Here is a 24,399-nt window from a genome sequence, read left to right as displayed (position 1 = left end):
TCACATGAGAAAAGGGGCGCCCAACTCTGGTCCTGCAGTCTCTCAACATTAGAGTCAGTTGTGTTGGACTGAGACTCTGCAGTGAAGTAGATCTCCAAGATGGCAGCAGGGCACTGCTGTCGTACTCTTTTAAAGGAACAAGACATTTAACTAGACAGTGTTGTGTGATGGTTTCTATTCAGACATGATTAATTTATGGTGAGTAACTGAGTTTCTCTTTGAAGATTATGAGTAGTAACATTATCAATGTTGCATCATTATTGTTGTTATTGCTTTTAACATGATGATATCAAAGCTTAAAGAAAGTGAGATTTACCAGGGCACTGGTGTAACAGAATAGAACTTTGTCCATGGCTGACATGATTCTTTACATGGCAGGTGACATTTCCATCATACTCTTTCTCCAGCAGGAGAGTCTTGGTTCCATCATTCAGTTGATGTGTGATTCTGGTTCCACTGAAAGTCCAGCTGAAGTGGAGCTGTTCCCCCTCAGAGGAACAGGACACTGTCCTCCTCTCACTGGAGAAGCAGTTATCCTTCACTACTACTGAGGACACTGCAGCTGCAGAATACAGAGAACAGAATTTAAAAGAATAAAGACGATGTTTTATTCTAACAGGGTCCTTAAACAGAAATATCAGTTTTGCTTTACAATAATGACACTTACATTAAGCTTTAATGACATATTCATGAGTTGTAGTAAAATTGGAATATTATTATATATACACACTATTATATATTGTGATAAGGAGGCTGAGCAGGATGTGGGGACGAGTTTGTAGGACAAACACATAAGTTTATTTAGACACGTCAACAAAAGCATAGCACACGGGCTATTGCGTTCAAACATCGACCCACACAGACTCAAACACAAGACATATATACACACATGCTAACACAACACAATGAGGAGCAGGTGTGACACACAAGGAGGGTGTGACCATACAGACGAACACACACACACACACACACAAACACACACACACACACACACACACACACACACACACACACACACACACACACACACACACACAGGGAGATGTTTGGGGGGAGGGGCTGTACCATGACACACACACACACACACACACACACACACACACACACACATATATATATATATATATATATATATATATATATATATATATATATATATATATATATATATATATATATATATATATATATATATATAATCTTTTACATATCTTTTTAATTAATATGTAGGCCTACATCACACAAGCCAAATGTACTAAATCTCCATTATTCTTCTTTAAAGGGAATAAATGAGACTAAAATCATGAAGTCTTCAAATAATATTAATATTACATTCAATTTATTGCCCAAGCACCAAGTTCATGAAGCATTCATAAATGGATTACATATGATGTGTCAGTGTTGGTTGGTGGTTTAACATTTAACCTATAAATGCACTTTATAATACAATCTATGCAAACATATATAAATACAGCATATGTATATATTTTTATACACATGAACTAAGTATCCAGATATCACCTCTCATTTTGTAAACAGAATTCATGAACGAGGACACTGGAAACAAAGAAAGGATCAAAAACTAACTGCATTACAAAGAGACACATGCACCTAAAATACAGACAAACCAAAGTAAGGAAACTTGCTTTACAAGTTCTAGCTGTGTTCTTCCAGATAGGAATGATATGAAATAATTTATAAATTCAGCGGTTGTGGCTGTTATCTGACATGAGATGATATAGTCCTACCTTCAATGTTCAGATGGAGATGACGTTTGCCTTTATTAGTACCATTTGCATCAAAGGTGTCTAACATGTACCTTCCTGAGTCTCTCTTCTCTGTTCTGGTTATTATAATGGTTCTGTTATCAGCTATAAACTGCCATCTTGGCTGATCTAAATAGTTTGTTGTGATGCTTTGCTTTTTATATCCTAAAATTTTAATGTTGTCCTTCTTTAATATTATTTCATCCTCAGGGTCCAGCTCCAGGTGCAGTGCTTCTCCCAGAGTTCCATAACATGTACGATTCTGATTAAATCTGCAGATAGCAGGAACCGCACCTGCAGAGCGAGAAAATCAAGAACATTTTGTCATTAACTTGATGCAACAACATCTGATCTGTTCTAAACAACTTTAATCTACTTTAATGAATAATCTATTAAGTTCATTACAGGAGAGATGTATCAATTTAAATTAAATTGATGTCATTTGATTACATACAATCAAATGTAAAATAAATTCTCTTTTACTATTAAAAGGAACGATCTGGGGCTCCTGAGCAGTGCACCAGAAAAACATTTTCCTCAATCTTCGTGGATTTGCTTGCTCAAGCCCTGATGTCACAGCCATCTGTGGGAAGGAGTCCAGGGAGGCTGAACTGACACCTGCTCTCTGGTTGGGTGGCACAGCTTTACTCTGTCAATCACAGCAACACTAGCCATGGATGCTTGAGTGCAGATGATAAGAACAGTTTGCACTTTCCTCTGAATGCTTTCAGCTGCCCTGTGTTGGACAATTGGCAGCAGCTTGTAAAGACGTGTTGATCCACATGTCTCGGAGTCTAACAAGCAACCTGAGTTATATACAGTTTTGAACAGTTACCACTCACTTCACCTCCAACCTGTAGTGGTTTGTTAATGCTTTTTGTATAAACTCCTTATATTTTGTGTATAAATATGTATTTTGGAGTAAATTATTATATTATTATAATTATAATAATAATTATTATTATTATTACATAAAATTGGCTCATGAAGTGTTCATTTTGCATTTTCTCACATGCATTCAGCAACAGATATTTGAGATTTAATTAAACACCGCCTTCTGTAACTAGATCCTGGATTTTGTGATTGAGAGTCCCTATGAGTTCAGACTGACAACAACATATCCAGCACCACCACCCTGAGCACCGTCATCCCCCACAGCTCTGTGTTCAGTCTGCTGCTGTTCACACTGAGGACGCATGACTGTACTGCCCAGTACAGCTCAAATTGTATCAGTAAAGTTACTGATGACACAAGAGCCATGGACCTCAACAACAACAATAATGAATGACTGTATGGAGCAGAGGAGGTTTGCCTAGTTTACTAAAAGAACCAAAGAGATGACTACAGTTACATGCTCTGACTCCAGTGTAATGTGAGGTCAAGATTACAGCAGGTCATGGCTGCCATAGTGCTGGATGTCTAAGTTGTGCTCAGTAAACAATGTGGGAGTGATTGATAATTGGTCCACATTTGAGGGCAAGCCTGGTCTTTTGAGTCAGGACAGTATCTAGCCCACAAATATTCGACGCTCATTTCTTGTCACATAAGATACAGTCTGGCAGATAGTTGTAGGATGGATAGTCACTGAGATACCAGAGCCGAGGTCAAACACCTGACAAACTGGCTGCTGTCGTACTCTTTTAAAGGAACAAGACATTTAACTAGACAGTGTTGTGTGATGGTTTCTATTCAGACATGATTAATTTATGGTGAGTAACTGAGTTTCTCTTTGAAGATTATGAGTAGTAACATTATCAATGTTGCATCATTATTGTTGTTATTGCTTTTAACATGATGATATCAAAGCTTAAAGAAAGTGAGATTTACCAGGGCACTGGTGTAACAGAATAGAACTTTGTCCATGGCTGACATGATTCTTTACATGGCAGGTGACATTTCCATCATACTCTTTCTCCAGCAGGAGAGTCTTGGTTCCATCATTCAGTTGATGTGTGATTCTGGTTCCACTGAAAGTCCAGCTGAAGTGGAGCTGTTCCCCCTCAGAGGAACAGGACACTGTCCTCCTCTCACTGGAGAAGCAGTTATCCTTCACTACTACTGAGGACACTGCAGCTGCAGAATACAGAGAACAGAATTTAAAAGAATAAAGACGATGTTTTATTCTAACAGGGTCCTTAAACAGAAATATCAGTTTTGCTTTACAATAATGACACTTACATTAAGCTTTAATGACATATTCATGAGTTGTAGTAAAATTGGAATATTATTATATATACACACTATTATATATTGTGATAAGGAGGCTGAGCAGGATGTGGGGACGAGTTTGTAGGACAAACACATAAGTTTATTTAGACACGTCAACAAAAGCATAGCACACGGGCTATTGCGTTCAAACATCGACCCACACAGACTCAAACACAAGACATATATACACACATGCTAACACAACACAATGAGGAGCAGGTGTGACACACAAGGAGGGTGTGACCATACAGACGAACACACACACACACACACACACACACACACACACACACACAGGGAGATGTTTGGGGGGAGGGGCTGTACCATGACACACACACACACACACACACACACACACACACACACACACACACACACATATATATATATATATATATATATATATATATATATATATATATATATATATATATATATATATATATATATATATATATATATATAATCTTTTACATATCTTTTTAATTAATATGTAGGCCTACATCACACAAGCCAAATGTACTAAATCTCCATTATTCTTCTTTAAAGGGAATAAATGAGACTAAAATCATGAAGTCTTCAAATAATATTAATATTACATTCAATTTATTGCCCAAGCACCAAGTTCATGAAGCATTCATAAATGGATTACATATGATGTGTCAGTGTTGGTTGGTGGTTTAACATTTAACCTATAAATGCACTTTATAATACAATCTATGCAAACACATATAAATACAGCATATGTATATATTTTTATACACATGAACTAAGTATCCAGATATCACCTCTCATTTTGTAAACAGAATTCATGAACGAGGACACTGGAAACAAAGAAAGGATCAAAAACTAACTGCACTACAAAGAGACACATGCACCTAAAATACAGACAAACCAAAGTAAGGAAACTTGCGTTACAAGTTCTAGCTGTGTTCTTCCAGATAGGAATGATATGAAATAATTTATAAATTCAGCGGTTGTGGCTGTTATCTGACATGAGATGATATAGTCCTACATTCAATGTTCAGATGGAGATGACGTTTGCCTTTATTAGTACCATTTGCATCAAAGGTGTCTAACATGTACCTTCCTGAGTCTCTCTTCTCTGTTCTGGTTATTATAATGGTTCTGTTATCAGCTATAAACTGCCATCTTGGCTGATCTAAATAGTTTGTTGTGATGCTTTGCTTTTTATATCCTAAAATTTTAATGTTGTCCTTCTTTAATATTATTTCATCCTCAGGGTCCAGCTCCAGGTGCAGTGCTTCTCCCAGAGTTCCATAACATGTACGATTCTGATTAAATCTGCAGATAGCAGGAACCGCACCTGCAGAGCGAGAAAATCAAGAACATTTTGTCATTAACTTGATGCAACAACATCTGATCTGTTCTAAACAACTTTAATCTACTTTAATGAATAATCTATTAAGTTCATTACAGGAGAGATGTATCAATTTAAATTAAATTGATGTCATTTGATTACATACAATCAAATGTAAAATAAATACTCTTTTACTATTAAAAGGAACTATCTGGGGCTCCTGAGCAGTGCACCAGAAAAACATTTCACTCAGTCTTCATGGATTTGCTTGCTCAAGCCCTGATGTCACAGCCATCTGTGGGAAGGAGTCCAGGGAGGCAGAACTGACACCTGCTCTCTGGTTGGGTGGGACAGCTTTACTCTGTCAATCACAGCAACACTAGCCATGGATGCTTGAGTGCAGATGATAAGAACAGTTTGCACTTTCCTCTGAATGCTTTCAGCTGCCCTGTGTTGGAGAATTGGCAGCAGCTTGTAAAGACGTGTTGATCCACATGTCTCGGAGTCTAACAAGCAACCTGAGTTATATACAGTTTTGAACAGTTACCACTCACTTCACCTCCAACCTGTAGTGATTTGTTAATGCTTTTTGTATAAACTCCTTATATTTTGTGTATAAATATGTATTTTGGAGTAAATTATTATATTATTATAATTATAATAATAATAATTATTATTATTACATAAAATTGGCTCATGAAGTGTTCATTTTGCATTTGCTCACATGCATTCAGCAACAGATATTTGAGATTTAATTAAACACCGCCTTCTGTAACTAGATCCTGGATTTTGTGATTGAGAGTCCCTATGAGTTCAGACTGACAACAACATATCCAGCACCACCACCCTGAGCACCGTCATCCCCCACAGCTCTGTGTTCAGTCTGCTGCTGTTCACACTGAGGACGCATGACTGTACTGCCCAGTACAGCTCAAATTGTATCAGTAAAGTTACTGATGACACAAGAGCCATGGACCTCAACAACAACAATAATGAATGACTGTATGGAGCAGAGGAGGTTTGCCTAGTTTACTAAAAGAACCAAAGAGATGACTACAGTTACATGCTCTGACTCCAGTGTAATGTGAGGTCAAGATTACAGCAGGTCATGGCTGCCATAGTGCTGGATGTCTAAGTTGTGCTCAGTAAACAATGTGGGAGTGATTGATAATTGGTCCACATTTGAGGGCAAGCCTGGTCTTTTGAGTCAGGACAGTATCTAGCCCACAAATATTCGACGCTCATTTCTTGTCACATAGGATACAGTCTGGCAGATAGTTGTAGGATGGATAGTCACTGAGATACCAGAGCCGAGGTCAAACACCTGACAAACTGGCTTTACCGAACTGCCTGGCGATGATCAACATCAACATATGCACTGCAAATGATGACTACTCCTTCTCAGTTCATTCCCATGCCAGCACCTAGTACTGCTGCGATCAGTATTCAACTGACCTTCCCCATGCGTAAACCCAAAAAATATGATGGCTCCCCATACAAGTGTCAAGGTTTCCTGTTACAATGTTCATTATACTTCAGTAGCCTTCCACCCTGTTCCAATCGAGCTAAGATTTCCTTCATTACCTCTTGTCTATCTGATAAAGCTCTAGATTGGGCGACGGCCATCTGGGATAACATACAAACAGTGTCTTATGGATCATTTTATTCAAGAACAAAAACCACGTAGAACTAATAGTTCTCGCCCCACCTGCCCCTCTCCCAGTTAAAGACCAGAGCTTGGACGAGAGCATACAGTGGAACCTATGCAATGTGATTCTTCTCACTTAACCAAAGAGGAGAAGTGGCGAAGATTCCGGTAGGGTCTCTGTCTTTACTGCGGATCCTCACGACATATTATCCGGGATTGTGATCGCAGACCACCATCCTCTATGTTTGCAGCCTTAGTTTATTCAGCAGCTGAGGGTAAATTCATACACACCCGGCTTGTATGGGAATTGGACATTCCAGTATCACCATTACACAAGACTCTTCACCTGGCTGCTCTGGATGGATCACCAGTAGGAGATAGTTCCACATCCATTTGTGTTTGAATTAACCACAGATGCAGAGAAATATAGAAATGGTAACTGTACTTTCTGGAACTGGAAACCACTTGGGAACTCTGACCATTTTCTCATCCATCTCATTCCCCCATAAGGCAAAAGCTTAAAACCACAAAGCTTGATGTGAAATCACTCAGAGTGGGGTCTCCTAATGCCATAGATGATTTGAGTGAACCTCTGGACTTAACCAACTAGCACAGCTGCAAATCTGCAAATAACACCCTGGACAACTATGTATATGCAGTCACCTCTTACATAGGTTTCTGTGAGGAGACTTACATCCCATCAAACAACCATAAACACCATGTATAACAGAAACAAACCCTGGTTCTCAAACGAGCTCAGAAATCTGAGCCAAGGAAGAGGCTTACAGGAGCGGTGACCGTGATGCATACAAAAGAGCAAAGTATGCACTGAATAAATCCATTAAAACCACTAAACACAAATTCAAGGAAAAACTGGAGGAAAATTCTCCTCAAATAACTGTTACTCCATCTGGAAAGGACCTTTTCCAGAACAATTGCTAAATACAAACCTAAAGTATCAGCCTTTGCAGCAGACCCCCTGCTCCCAAACCAGCTATATACATTTTACTCAAGATTGGAATTACAAAGGACATCTCTCTCCTTCCCCCAGTCTAATGTCATCCTTCCGGTTATTAACTGTTTCAGCATCTCCTCCACCTCACCCCCACCAGACCACTATACCACAAGACCTACAGCCCCTACACCCATCAACCATCATCACTGAAGCAAAAGATCAGGAAAGCAGCTGGCCCTGAGGGTGTCTCATCTGCAATACTCAGGAATTACTCTAAACAAATTTCCCTGATTCCCTTTACTGATCTCTTTAACAAGTCTCTGACCAAGTCTGTTGTACCTGTGTGCTTTTAGACCTCTGTAATCATACCATTTCCCCAAAAGCAGAAGATCTCCTGCCTGAATGACTATAGACCAGTACTCCTAACATATGTTGTCAAATCAAATCAAAATTTATTTATATAGCACTTTTTACAACAGCCGTTGTCACAAAGCAGCTTTACAAATGTCCAAGTTTTAGCCCTCAGTGAGCAAGCCAAGGGCGAAAGTGGCAAGAAAAACTCCCTAGAGCATGAGGATGAAACCTTGACAGGAACCAAGACTCAAAAGGGAGGCCCATCCTCCCATCCTCCTCTGGCTGACAATGGTCATCACAATATTTACAATTTTAAGAAAAAAAAAAGTCTAGTCCAACTTTCTAGAGGTCCCAGTCTTATTCCGATATGTGCAAGTGTCTCAGACCCATCCCAGAAGAGAATGTCCATTAAGGGCAACAGAGAAGTAGATGGCTAGTTGATTTTCTTATTGTTGGTACTTGTAAAGAGCCTGCACCTTTTGATCTAAGCAGAGGTGGTGGTTTGTAATGCACTACAATGTAATACAATACAATGTTTTACTGGGAGCCAATGTAAAGTAACTATGATAGGAGTGATGTGATCAAATTTTCTAGTTCTAGTAAGAACTCTGGCTGCTGCAATTGAACTAGCTGGAGCTTGTTTAGGCACTTAATGGTACAGCCAGATAGTAAGGCATTACAGTAGTCCAATCTTAAAGTAATAAATGCATGGACTAGCTTTTCTGCATCATGTGAGGAGTGCATGTTCCTAATCATTGAAATGTTCCTAAGGTGGAGAAAGGTGGTCCTAGAAATATTATTTACATGAGGTTTGAATGAGAGACTGGGATCCATAATAAATCCAAGATCTTTAACTAGAAGAGAAGATATGATTGTGAGACAAACTGAGGTTCATTGAGTAATTAGAGAGTGAAGACGTAGCTGTCTCTAGGTTTAATAGAAGCACCTCTGTTTTGTCAGGACTAAGCGAGAGAAAGTTCTGCAGCATCCAGTGTCTGACGTCCTTAATACATTCATCAATAATATTAAGTTGAGGCGTAAAGCTGAGTATCATCAGTGTAGCAGTGAAACTAGCACAGTGTTTATGTATAATCTCACCTAGAGATAGCATATATATATATATATATGCTGTTCCCCTAATCTCAACATTTTTGAGTTTATCTAGTAAAATGTTGTGATACTGTCACGACTGGCCACCCTACTGGCATCCCTGTTGTCATGGTTTCCCTGTCATCTGTTTTCCTGCACTCCTTGGTTCCATGCCTTAGTTTCATTTTCTCCGCCCCTCGTTTGATTTTCCACACCTGTTCCTCGTTAAGTTCTTGTGGCATGTGTTTTTGCTGGTCATTGATTTATTGTATGTGGTTAGTTCATTATGTTTGCATGCTTATTCTTATGGTGGTTTCTTTGTACTCTGTGTCTTTGTGTTCAGCTATCCTCCATGTTTCCTAGTTTATGTTATAGCCTGCTCCCCTGTTTGCTTCCGTGTATTTAGTTTTAGCCTCTGTGTTTTGTTACTCGTGTATCCTAGCCCTTGTGCTGTTTAATCTTGCATCCCTGTGCTCTCCGTATTGGCTCTTTGACTCTGGACTGCTTTAACTACTTGGATTCTAGATTTGCCCCAGTTAAATCTCGCTCTTCTCCACACATGCATCCACCTCCTTACCGCTCAACGTTACAGATATATAGTGTCAAATGCTGCACTCAGATGAAGCAATATAACCAAAGAGACATAACCCTGGTCAGAGACCACCAACAGGTCATTAGCTACTTTAATTAGTGCTGTTTCCATACTGTGATTAGGCCTAAACCCTGACTGAAAGACTTGATGTGTCTGGTTCCGATATAGATAAGTGGTCTGATTACTGGTAATTTGAATGATTTAGGAACGTAACCAAGGTTCAAGAAAGAGTTCATTCAATTTAGTAAAGGTTCAATTACTTCAGGTAGGATTTCCTTAAGAAAGTTTGTGGGTAGTGAATCTAGTAAGCAAGTGGGGGATTTTGAGTGCAAGATCAGAGATGTAAGTTCTGGCTCTTGGATAGGTGTAAAGAATTCTAGAGTCATTTTTGGCTTGGTTGTTCTGATCTCTACAGAACTGCCCGATGTCATGTTAATACTCTTAATGTTATCTCTAATGTGCTTAATTTTCTCATTAAAGAAATTCATGAACTCATTACTACTGTGTGATGTTTTGTCAGTTTTATTCCTAGTTAGATGTGCATATTGTACTAAAAAGAAATATAGGATTATTTTTGTTATTTTCTATTACGGTCGAGAGATAAGCTATATGAGCGGTAATAAGTGCTACTGGAGAAGGCTCTACTTCCATGCAAGCTGGAAGACTACAAGCTTAGTGTGGGACCATTTGTATTCTATTTTTTGAGTGTTTTGTTTTAAAGTGCAAATGTGATCATTATACCAAGATAATAATTTTTTGTCTGTAATTTTTTTATTTGTAAGTGGTGCAACATCACTGAGTGTACAGGGGAGTACTGATTCAAAGCATTCAGCTGTTTGATCAAGTTCTGTGGGGTTTGAAGGTATCTTAGTCGAAAATGATAAATCTGGGAGATTCACAATAAATCTAGGTGCAGTAGATGACGTGATCGTGCGTCTGGTATGATAGCAGCCAGTTTACTATATTGTGTCTTATATGTAGTTCAAATGAAATTAGGGAATGCTCTGAGATGTAGACAGAGAACTATGTTCTCTATGTCTACACCGTATGTCAGTACTAAATCAAGCATATGTCCACCAGAGTGTATGGGTTCTCTTATACATTGGGTGAAACCAATTGATTCTAATATAGAACTAAAGGCCGATCTCAGAGGGTCTTGGGCACTATCAAAGTGAATATTGAAATCACCCAAAATAATGGTTCTTTCTACTAGAGTGACTGGATTAGAAAAGAAATCTGCAAATTCCTGAAATTCTGAGTTCGGTCCTGGTGTCCTGTAGATGGAAATTAGTGGAAGAGGCTGGGAGCGCTTTTTATCGTTACATACATCATTTATGCTAGTAAAAATAATTTCACAGAACTCAAAATCATATACAGCTTTCTGGTTTATGCCTAATGTGTCAGTATTAATATCTGCAATGCCGCCTCCACGGCCTGTTAGATGAGCCAGTGTACATAGCTGTAGCCTGAAGGACACCTTTCCTTTAAAGCTTCATTTAAACAAAGTGCATTAAATCTATGATCTGTTAGGATTTAATTTATCATGAGTGCTTTAGATGTGAGGGCTCTAACATTTAGTCAGCCCAGCTTGAGATAAAAGGTGCAAGCACTGTTCTGTGAATTAGTTACTTTAATACTAATTATGTTATTAAGGCATGTTTTTCTTTGTTTTCTATATTTTGTCTTAGCTCTGGGAACAGACACGGGGACAATATGATGAACCTCAGGCAGTTGGTTTAACCTCTTTGTCTGCTGGCAGGCCTCCGCTGTGGATTGTCATAGATTAACTAGGTCTGTCGTGAGTATATGTCTTATGTTGCAGGAAAGGAGCTCAGGAACCTCCGTGGTTGGATGCATACCATCCCACCCTAAAAGGCCAGGCTTGCCCTCGAATGTGTTCCAATTATCAACATACCCCACATTGTTTTGTGAGCACCACTTGGACATCCAGCAGTTCAGCGAAGATCACCGACTGTACGTTACATTGCTGCCCCGCATTGGAATGGAACCAGAGCATCCTACAGCATCAGAGCTTATACTTCTAGTTCCTTGATAAGTCTAACACTTTCTAAGGTCTGGATATGCACTTCTAGTACTAGAATCATCTCCATCGGTCTAGTAATTAATCTACACTTCTCACAGATAAAACTCACTAATGAAGGAGGAAGAATAACTAAACATGTTGCACTCAGCGCACCGAAGGAGAATGGAAGCCATGATGGATAGCAAAATGTTAACATTACTTACACTTTTGGTAGTTCTTTGGATGTAGTTTTTGTTGATACAGTAATTTTTGATGTTTGATGGAAGTTGCTGGTTTCCAGGTAGAATGTAATTAAGTCCTTAGCAAAAAAATGCTAAACAGCTAAAGAGCAGTAAGGGCTAGTAGGGCGAAGCAGTGGTGTTGGTGCGAAACAGTTTCAAAAGCTCACCAAGTCATGAAGAGTTTTGAGAGACTTTTACTTCAACACCTCAAAGAAAGGACTGATGCTTTTCAGGATCCTTTGCAGTTTGCATATAGAGCTAACAGGTCTGTAAATGATGCTATTAATCTGGCTCTGTCCTACATCCTGCAGCACCTGGATGGCCCTATTGCTTATGCCTGCATGTTTGTGGACTTAAGCTCTGCTTTCAACATCATAATTCCTGGCCTCCTACTCAACATCCCACCATTTGTCTTCTACTGGATCCACAATTTTTCATCTAACAGGAAACCGTATGTCAGAGTGGGTGACAATATTTCAGACCTTATAAATAGATTATGTATAGTACATATAGCTTATATATAATTATGTAAATACAGGATACATATGGTATATATAAGGATATTAATTAGGTTACAAATAGTTTAAATAAAGTTTATCTTTCTCTTTTTGCTACTGTACTTAATCCTATGCCGACACCTGCACCAAGAGAAATTCCTTGTACATTTCATAATTGGCTAATAAAAAGATTCTGATTCTGATTAATGAAATGTTACTTAAGGAGATATTTGTCAGTCATTTTTAAGACTGATAAGCTACTCTTACATGTCACATAGCAAGTTAAAGTTCAAATCAAAGTAACTTTATTCAGTACGTGTTATTATTTTTGCCATCGAATGCTGACCAGAGGAGGATTAGTTCTCATTCTTAGCCTCAGTTCCTCTCAAGGTTTCCTCTTGCTCTCAGAGACTGTCACACATACATAAACAGTACTTCATAAATACATTTGAACTGAATTGAACTCCAAACATGATGCACATGATATAGTGGAAAACTTATCTGTGCTTTAAAGAAATGATGAAATATGTGAAGATATTAAAAACAAATTTTTCAGAGTGCCCCGACCAGACTGTCTGGTATGGGAGTTGCAACCTGAACTTGCACTGGATAATGAAAACTGGGATCATGATCAGAGCCACCCATGCCAGACATCACAGGACATTTGTAGTTCATTGGCTCCTATCTGCATACTTACAGATTTTTGCTTTGCTCTATTATGTTTCCTGTGAACTTATTTTGTATTTATTATATTTGGAATTCTTCCAATAATTAAATACTCAGTAAAAATCCTACTGCTATAGTATCAGCATAAAGTTCATATCAAGATATGCCATAAATCAGTCATATATGTATGTCTGCACATGACCAGTCCATCTCTCACAAGAACAGCAGGCAAATCTTCCTTTGGGTTCCACAGCCTCCCAACAAATAGATATTTTTAAGCCTATAGATAACACATTTTATGAGACAAATTGTAAGACTTCGTAGCTGAACTGTCATTTCTATTTGAAAAACTCATCAAATAGCAAATGCATGAGTGGTACACAAAAGTGAGTTTTAGAAAAATATATATTTTTAATCTGGCTTCCTTTTTCTGAACTCCTATACTAGAACCTCATGCTTAACATTGTCACTCCAAAAAGCATAAAATGAGTTGTGCTACTTGCCCAAGGCAGCTCCTGTGAACATCACCAGGACTCCACAGATCACCTGCATTTTCACAGAGGTAAAAATACATCAAACTCCTTAAACCCAACTGGGAGAAAATGAACCCAAGAGAGTGATTAAAGCTCTGAAGCTTTCCGCTTGAGAACTTTGCAGTCAGTCAGTACTCCTGTTACACACTTACACACAACTTCACTTTGAGGAAACAAGGCATGCCAATAAGAAAATGGAACAGGCTAATATTTTATATGGCTAATAATGCTTTTGCTTGAAAAAGAGCACGTACCATAACATTTGTGTAAGAACTTACTTACTGTTTTCTTTCCAGATAAAATGGACAGAATCCTTTGTGGAAATGACAGTATTTAATTAGTAAAAAGCACGTTTTAAACAAATTCTCTACCTCCAGTCTTTACACAGACCTCTTAGCCTTGTATTACAAGTGGACATGGTTAAACTGTTTTCAGTTCTTCTTCAGTTCTAATACTCTTTTTACCATTATAGGTCCTTTACATTTAAAGGAAACTGTGTATTCTGACTTTGAAAGCAGATTATTTAAATGCAGTTTAATGTAACTTAATTGTATCTACAGCTACAGTTCACAAGCGGTAACCTTACAAGGTACGCTTCAGAGTGGTACATACTTCATGGTCGTACTTTTGCTCCCTACATGTTCATACCTCGACATTGCCTAATAATCTATTCTCTCTTTCTGCCGAGGTACAACTACCCATGATGTCATGATGTTACTGAGCCTCACCCTGTCTCAGCTGCCATGGCTACTCACACCACCTCAGCCAACTACTTTTCTGTTACCGTTGATGGATGTTCTCGTGCAGGAAGGGTTTTGGACACGCGCACACCATCGGAACCAGATTAGGACTTCTGGAACACCGGACTAGACAATAATTGCTTTTTTTTTCATTTTATTACTATTTTATTTATTTTTCTATTTCACTACTTATTCTGCTCCTTATTGTCTATATTGTTACTATTGTGGTGACTGTTGTTGACCAGAGGAGGATGGGGCCCCATTTTGAGTCTTGGTTCCTCTCAAGCTTTCTTCCTCCTGCTCTAGGGAGTTTTTCCTGCCACTGTCACCCTTGGCTTGCTCACTGGGGGCTTGGACTCAGACATTTGTAAAGTTTCTTTGTGACAACATCTGTTCTACAAAGCACTATATAAATACTTGACTTGACACTTTGTATGCAGTTGTTTAAGAGTAAATGTGAACCTAAAGACCCATTGAATGGACTTTGAGGAGAAAATGTTTTTATTTGGTTTAGCGTCAGAATCATGTTGGTGATGAAACAACAAATTCTTCAGGATCGGAATGATAAAACAGTTTGTAAGTATTTGGACACTGACAATACTGGATGTTCTGTTCCAGCCCTGACCTCCAGTAAACTGGTTAAGATTCAAAGTGTAGAATATCAACATTAGTTCTATTTAAACCTATAGTTTGAACCATACATTAATCATGGTCCCTTTTATATTTGGTAGCCCCCATTTCAGGTTTCTTTACATTCTGAGTACAGCACTAGTTTCTGCACTAACGGTAACACTGTGGTTGCAAGTGATATGTGAAAATGACAGTTAAACAGTTGTCAATACAGTACTGAACAGAACTATATAGTTGGAATATTGCTTTGTTTCTGAGTATATGAATTTTATTCCAGTTTTGCCTACATTTCCTCAGCCCTGGCACTTCACTACCACACCTCCCACACTTGCACTTAATTATGGAATTGTTAGGACTAATATTATATATATGGCACACACACCTCTGTGTTTGCAGCTGTTCAATGCAAAGTTGTGCGCTTCTGAGCTGTATTTTCTGTTCCATCCAGGTTTGACCATCTACCCTTGTTTGGTTTGTTGATCAGCTGCCTCTTTCATTTAGTCCAAAATAAAAATGTTTATTCCTTGGAAAAACATACTTCCATAAAAGTAATCATTTTGACATGATTGAGTATTTGGTGCAAAAGCATTAAAAATAGTATTTTAATTTTTTTTAATATAAGAAGAATACATCCTGGATTAGGTTTTAACCTAATACCCATTGGTGGTGATACCAGTCAATAGCCAATAGCAAATTAGGTCTCCTCCGGCTCCTGTCACCATCCAGGTTGAGAACACTGAGGTGGAGAACAACTACAAATACCTGGGTGTCTATCAGGGTGATAAGTTTGGGATGGGATGGGATGGGACTGGCATCTGGACAAGCTGTACAAGATGGGCAGAGCCAACTCTACTTCTTACATCAAAGGCTGAGGTCCTTTGGTGTAAGAATGTTCTATGAGTCTGTGGTGTCAATTGTCTTCTTTTATGCTGTTGTGTTCTGGGGCAGCAGTATTACAGCGAAGGACACTAACAGACTGAATAAGGTCATCAAACACTCCAGCTCAGTCCTGGGGGATAAAATGGAAACAGTGGAGATGGTGGAAGAGAGGAGGAGGCTGGGAAAAGTATCATTGATGAAGAGCCACAAAACACTACAGTGATCTTGAGGAACCCTCTCACCCACTACACAAAACACTGCAGGAACAGTGATATTGAGGAATCATCTCACCCACTACACAAAGCACTACAGGGACAGAGGTGTAAACTGGGCAGCAGACTGCTCCAGGAAACAATGCTGCAGGAAGCAAAACTTTCACAGGTCTTTTCTTGCTGCAGCCATCAGACTGTATAACTCTGCGCTATAATTCATGTTTCTCAGTAACTGCTGTGCTTCTATGCATCATCTGCCCTACACTTTATTACTGCTTATTCTACACCAGTCATGCTCCTTTATGTATTACTGTTGTTTATTATTATTATTATTATTATTATTACAGTAATAATAATAATAATAATTATTGTTGTTGTTGTTTTTTATTTATTTCTTTTTTGCCTTCTTTTGAGGTGTTAACCATCTTCTTATGCATGTTTATGTATGTGTGTGTTTTTTTAAAGTAACTGATATTCACTGGAGAGCATAATTTCATTATGTGCAATGACAATAAAAGGGATTTGATTTGATGAGTTTAATTTATATTCATTTATATTAAATTTATATTAAGCGCCTTTCTCAAACTCAAGCTCGCTTGACAATAAAAATACAGATGGAGACAAAAAGAACAATAAACAATAATTAACACATTTAATATATTAATTAACTACTATTAACAGAACAAATGTGATGAAAAATGTTGAGAAGAGAGCTATGTTTTAATTTGGGATTTGAAAGAGGAAAGTGAAGAGCAGAGATGGAGAGGTTGAGGCATTGTTTCATAAATTTGGAGCCATGACACTAAAAGATCTGCCTTCTGCAGAGACCAGTATAAACTTGGGGATGGAGAGGAGACCTGCATCAGAGGACCGAAGTGTCCGGGTGGGGCAGTATGTGTGTAGGAGTTCAGCTAGGTAGGGAGGTGCAAGACCGTGCTGAGCTTTCTATGTAAACAGGAGGAGTTTATACTGAATGTGTTCAGGGACAAGGAGCCAATGTAACTGATATAGAATTGGGGTGATGTGGGCTTATTTTCTTACATGTGAAAGAATCCTCACGGCTGAATTTTGAATATGTTTAAGTGAACCTATAGTTTTATTTGGGATGCCAATGTACAGTGATTCAGTAATCAAGACGGAAGGTGATGGTATGAACTAGAGTCTCAGCATCTTGTCTAGTGACACTCCAGCTCAGTCCTCGGAGATAAACTGGAAAAAGTGGAGATGGTGGAGGAGAGGAGGATGCTGGGAAAGGTATCAGTGATGATGAAGAACCGCAAAACATTACAGGAACAGTGATATTGAGGAATCCTCTCACCCACTACACAGAAATCGACCGGGACAGTGATCGTAAAAAACCCTTTCACCCACTACACAAAACACTACAGGGACAGAGGTGTAACCTGAGCAGCAGACTGCTCCAGGAAACAATACTGCAGGAAGCAACAATTTCACAGGTGTTTTCTTGCTGCAGCCATCAGACTGCATAACTCTGCACTATAATTCATGTTTCTCAGGAATTGTTGTGCATCTATGCATCATCTGCACGACACTTTATTACTGCTTATTCTGCACCAGTCATGCTCCTTTATACATTACTGTAGTGTATTAATAATAATAATTATATTAATAATTATTATAGTAATAATTAGTATTATTTTGTTGTTGCTGTTATTTTCTGCTCTTCTTTCTCATATATGTTATTGATTTTGCTATTGTCTTCTTTTATGTATTTATTTATTGCCTCCTTTTTAGATGTTAACCATCTTCTTATGCGTGTTTATGTATGTGATTTTTATAAGTAACTGGAATTCACTGGAGAACATAAATTCATTTCACAATATGCAATGACAAGAGACAGCATTTGATTTGATAATGAGTTTAATTTATATAGCACCTTTCTCAAACTCAAGGTCACTTTACAATAACTATACAGATGGAGAGAAAAATAACAAAAATCCAATAAATCACACATTTAATATATTAATTAACAACTATTAAGAGAACAAATATAATGAAAAATGTTGAGAAAAGAGCTATGTTTTAAGTTGTAGCCATGACGTAATTTTGGAGCCCTAACACTAAAAGATCTGCCTCCTACAGAGACCATTCTAAACTTGGGGATGGAGAGGAGATCTGCATCAGAAGACCAAAGTCTACGGGTGGGGCAGTATGACTGTAGGAGTTCAGCTAGGTAGGGAGGTGCAAGACCGTGCAGAGCTTTATATGTAAGCAGGAGGAATTGATACTGAATGTGTTCAGGGACAAGGTGTAATGAATCATCAGGACACAGGTAGGTGTGGATGCAAATGCGAGAGTTTATTTAAACACAGGCAGGAAGGAGTTGTGAGGTGAATTAGAAGGGTAGTCATAAATGGGGAGGCAATGGTGAAGAGGAGAGTCGAGGGCACAGTCCAACGTCAAAAGCGATAAGCAGAATCCGAGGTTGTCCCAGAGTCTAAGACTGAGGCATTGTCTAGGGGGAAAGCAGAGGTCAAAATCCAGAAAAAGCAACAGAAACAAGGAATCCTCGGTATGCATGAGAATACAGTACTTCGCGAGGATGCTATGGGAAAAGGGAGGTTATGAAAGAAACTGAAAGGAGAGACAGGTGTAATCAATCAGTATTCAGGTGAGGGTGATTTCCGTCTGTGCGGGGAAAGGCTAGTGGGCAGGACTGATGCCGTTACACGAGCCAGTGTAACTGATATAGAATTGCGGTGATGTGGGCTGATTTTCTTACATGTGAAAGAATTCCCATGGCTGAATTTTGAATATGTTTAAGTGAGCCTATAGATTTATTTAGGATGCCAATGAAGATTGTTTTAGTAATCAAGATCAAAGTATGAACAAGAATCTCAGCATCTTGTCTAGCGAGAAGAAAAAAAGGCATTTTTAACCAGTGACTTGATGTAGGGTTTAAAAGAGAGGGAGGAGTCAAAAAGTACACCAAGGTTCCTAACTGTGGATGACGATTTGGGCAAGACACCATCCAGATTGTATTTAAGATCAGAGAATTTTGAGATTTTTTATTGAGAACCAATAAGTAGAATTTCTGTTTTGTGAACTGCAAAGGTTTTAGGGAGTTTATGTTCATGCATGGTTTGAGTTCTTGGATACAAGAAAGTAAAGCAGCAGGTTGTGGTAAGGTAGTGTTAGCCTTGGTGCTAATACAAATCTGAGCATAACAGTGGAAATGGAAACCATTTTTGGTTTTGGTTCTGTTTGTACTGCACATTGTGATCCTGGTTGTATTGGTGTTGGATGATACTCATGTTTCACCCTGCATGTTCTATGTGAGTGGCATTGTGTTTCTCATTCTAATTTGTGTGTTGTCAATAAATCTGTCCATGTGGAGGGAATCTGTGCTTCCTGCTCCTTGCCCTGCAGCAAAGCCCGTTTGCACTAATCTGAAAGCATGATATTCTTTCAGATGCTTTAAACTATCTAATATTTAAAAGAATACTCTGCAGACTAGTAGCAGAGTGAAAAGAAGAAAAACACAAAAAATACCATAGAATAATGCCCAAAAGGTGTCACTCACAATGATAATGTGGTGATCGAGATATGACAATGACAAAACAATCAAGCCTTTGTTATGTAACATGGAGCTCCTAGAGGCACTAATTAGCTCTAAGACTAATTACTAGTTATTACAACACTAATTAGCTCTCAAAGAGTAACAGTAACATACACCATCCCATATTTAGGCCTCCAGTGGAACATATTGACCTGCTGAGACATGAACACCTGAAGACTGAGAACTTTAAACCCTCCCTATGGTACATACACTAGGTTTTAGTCATGCAGTGTGTTCCACAAACTCAAGACACTTATTCAAATTCTTATTATAAATCCTGATGTCAGTGGCCTGTCCTGTACAATGTAGATATTGAGTCGGTGAGCCTGAGCTTAGAACTCAGAACTTAGAACTGAGCTTAGTCAGAACTGTGTCACTGCTATAAAACAGAACACTGGTCTGGTCAGAGTGAGGGGTGGTCCAGAGCCATCTTGTTCAATTTTAACACACATGCCTCAGGAGGACCTGCTCCTGTAAAATATATGCCTGATACATGTATGCATTCCATATAGTCAAAGCAGATTTTTGTAAATGAAGAAATAGTAATATGCAAAGAATTAAGAATTTAATGAAACATTTTAAACAGTTAAGCATACATTTTAAACAGAGAAAAATGAGGTACAAACACTTTCTAATGTGTAGAAACCAGAAATTCCCTTTTTATGTACACACGAAAACCTTATAAAAGTATTTATATTTAAGCATTTATATTTATATTTAAAAGTATTTATATTCTAGACATGATAATGCATTAAACAAAAATGTTTTGATGTTCTTCTATTGATCATTTGACAAATCATAGAGTGTGTAGTTCCCTATTGTTAGCATCAATGAATTTAATCATTTTGAGTGATGAATATCAATAAAGACTCCTAGAAGACAAACAAGGGTTAACTTTAAAGAGCGTAAAAGAACATTGTAGTCCAAACCTTAACATTCATGGCATTGTGTCAGTTGCTTTTATCCAGAGTAACTTACATATGGAACTTTTTTTACTTTATAGACTTGTATTCCTATATGAACTTTTCCCCCCTTTTGCACTATATGTGAAAAATACATGTGCCAAGACTTATTTGTAAATGAGGGATGGGAAGGACACATCTGTCCTGTCCTACAATTCAGGTTAAGTGTTCTGTAAATGTGTGGGTTCTGTTTCATTTATGGTTCTCTGCTGGTGTTTCAGTTTGGATGAGTTTGGGGAATCTGGTTGTTTGTTATAACACGCCTATAGTGGAGTTCTGCTTCACTTCTTGATCCAGGTTGGTCTACAGAGCCTCTACCATCTGTTGTTCTTTACCTGAGAGCATTACAGTGGAAGGAGACAACATGTTCATCATCACATGGTGGCAAAACATCAGTGAGAGCTCACACAAAGCAAACAATATCCTTGAAAGGAAGAGACATTGATGCCACTTTACAGTGTTTGCTAAATTATTAATACTGAACATTATTACTTCTACATCATAATCCAGGTACTCTAAATGATGATGCACAGGTCAGTCTCTGAACATGAGCATGTTCCATAGTAAATATGAATCTAATTAACACTTAAGCAGTATGATGTGAGAGGGAGTGCTGTTATAGTGAATAACAAAACAAAACAAGACAAGCAAACCAAGGAACATGAACGACAGTGTCACGGAACGCTCGCCTCCCTCGAGTCACGTGGTTCGGCCCGCCATGTGCAGTGGGAGGACTGTCTTGTTTGTAACCACATCTGCACCTTGTTAGTCTGTATGTATATAAACCCATTTTAAAGTGTGCAGGTGGTTGTTCATTGTTGGTGTAATGTTGTGAGTGCCGTTGTGCTGTTTATGTGAATTAAATGTACGTCCCAGTCGCTGGAGTCTGTGCGTCCTGCCTCGCGCCCTGCGGCACTCGTGCCGACACACGTTACAGATAGGAGGGACCAACCGTGACAGCACAAACAAATAGTAACATGATCACTTCCTAGTAGTTTGGTAATGATTGCTATAATTATGTAAATGTTTTTATGCATTAATGAAGGCTACAATTTGATGTGAGAGGGAGTGCTGTTATAGTGAATACACTGGTCAACAATGGTTTTGCCTCCTACAAAAATACCTGTTTATGTATATGAATCCAAATATTTTTGCAATTTTTCTATTACTCAGTTTTTCTGTTCCAGTATACTTGTATGTCATCGTGTATAGAATGGAAAAGTGGTGGAAAAGCCTCTATGTTGGCAGACTACTGCTGAGCATCAAAGAGGAACATTCCTGAGGTCAACTATATGCAGATATCAAACACTGTAGATTTAAGAAGTATGTTTGTGCATATTTTAAGCAACCCTGTTTATGAATTAGTAATATATAGTTAATGGAAAGTTTAATTACGATCACTTAGAAACAATGGGTGATTCTAAAAACATATAAATTCATCATGAGAAGAATTATAATGTACACTTATTTTAGTTTGTGAATCAAGAAATATTAAACTTTTAACAGTTATAAGCAATATATTTTGATTTGCTTGCATATTTGTTCATTTGTTAGGCTACTTCAACACAACTCAACTGTTGCCAAGCAACACATTTTCCTGCACACCAGCTGTCGCGGTAAAGACCCTCCTTCAAGACATCTGTGTGCGTGTGTGTGTGTGTGTGTGTTTGTGTTTGTATGGCCACACCCTCCCCGTGTATCACTCCTGTTCCTCGATTTGTGTTGTTATCGTGCGTGTATTTAAGGTCTTGTTTAATCATTCGTTAACCTTGCGTTAGCTTGTGTGTTACATTATCTGTTGTTTTGTGTCAGTAAACATCACTTTGTTGTACTCGGCTCATTCCTGCATCCTCCTTAGCTTCCGACATTATAGAAACACTGACCACAGAAGGATGCCTGGAAAGAAGACAAAAGGGAGAAGAAGGGGAAGAAAACGTATAACCGCTCCTCCCCAGCCCTTCCGAGGAAACTCTCCATACTCTTGGGTACACTCACTACTACAACAGGGGAGAGTGCCCCTGGAGGATTTTGGGGGAGCCCTGAGTGTAGTCCAGGATTGGACTCTGCAGAGTCCTACAGACCCTGGACGGACTACCGGATTACGACCAGTATCCAGGTTCGGACTCTGAAGAGTCCTATTATCCATATTGGGACTAGCAGGAGGGCTACGGGGATTACGGATGGAGTGAGGAGCACCACAACGTCAGCCTCTGGTCGAAGTCGGAGGTCGACAGCCTGGAAGGTCCAACAATGGAGGTGGAGGAGGCCCTAACATGAGGATCCCTCTTCTGTGATAGCAGATTTCGAGCAGATTCAGCAGATTCCGAGAGCGATGAGCCTCCGGTGCCCCAAGGCTCTGCCCAAGGCACTGGAGTCAGCAAGCTGCCCCACGTGTCTGGCAGAGAGGTGGCGTCATCATCTGAAGACACTCCCTCACCTACGGCACACAGCCCCAGAGCTCCAGTGTCTACATGCAAGCCTCAAAGAGGCAAGAAGGATGCGTTACCAGTCCCCGCCACAGAGACAGGCAAAACAGCTGGTGCACTTCCTGGGGTGTCTGCCACAAAGCTGGACAAACCGATGCCACCCGAATTGGCGAAGGGCGATCGATCCCCCACAGGCTGGTCTGACTTCAACCCAGCCGACGACTGGGGGACAGGCTGGGGTTCCTGCCAGCTTCCCCAGACTTTTTCCCAACTCTTTGTGTGGTTTTGTTCATGTACCCGTCCCTGTCACACTTAATGTGCCGGTCACTTTCTCCCCCTTTGTGTCTGTGCCTGCTCCTGTCAGTGTGTCCACCCCTGTGTCTGTCGTCGTCTTGGTCCCTGTCTTCCTCCTCTCAGTCCTTCTGGCCCTGGTCCTTGTCGGGTTGCTATGTCCTCCAGCCTCGCTGTTTGGTCTGGGGGTCGTACCCGATAGGCTGGCATGCTGGGAGTTGCGGCGTTGGGGAGGGGCTCTGTCATGGTACGGCCCCTCCTTCCAGGTGTGTGTGTGTGTGTGTGTGTGTGTGTGTGTGTGTGTGTGTGTGTGTGTGTGTGTGTGTGTGTCTTGTATCACGTATGTTCTTCATTTTGTGTCATTATCGTGCATGTATTTAGGGTCCGGTCTAATCATTGGTGTTTGTCATTGTTTAACCTTCCATTTATTGTGCAACCAGGGACATAAATGTCCCTGACTGTAACTGGGATTCTGATGAGCTAACACCAAAGTCTGTTACGATCTAAAACAGATAAAAATCATTAATGTAATGAAAAGTGGAGTGATACATGTATAGTTCAAATTCCAGTGCTGTTATACTCTATATCAACACTAATGGAAAGACTTGTATAATTTATAATTTAACTTGTATAATTTATAATATAATGCACTAAAAAACAGTAACATGATCTTTTCTTAGTAGTTTGCTAATGATTGCTATAATTACATAAATGTTTTAGGCATTAACAAAAGATACAATTTGGATTACTATATGTGTCTTTAAAACAATTCTATAAATATGCAT

General features: G+C 39.0%; 1 protein-coding gene across 1 annotated transcript in view; it reads right to left on the bottom strand.

The window, feature by feature from the left end:
* LOC145656969 (uncharacterized) overlaps positions 1–24,399 on the bottom strand; it is a 167,006-nt gene that overhangs the window by 5,685 nt on the left and 136,922 nt on the right. The window lies entirely within an intron of this gene.

This window comes from Electrophorus electricus, chromosome 3 (genome assembly GCF_041902795.1).
Source record: "Electrophorus electricus isolate QZ-2024a chromosome 3, ASM4190279v1, whole genome shotgun sequence".
NCBI classification, from domain to species: domain Eukaryota; kingdom Metazoa; phylum Chordata; class Actinopteri; order Gymnotiformes; family Gymnotidae; genus Electrophorus; species Electrophorus electricus.
The sequence above is the reverse complement of the archived record's forward strand: the minus strand, read 5'-3'. Positions and strand labels throughout refer to the sequence as shown.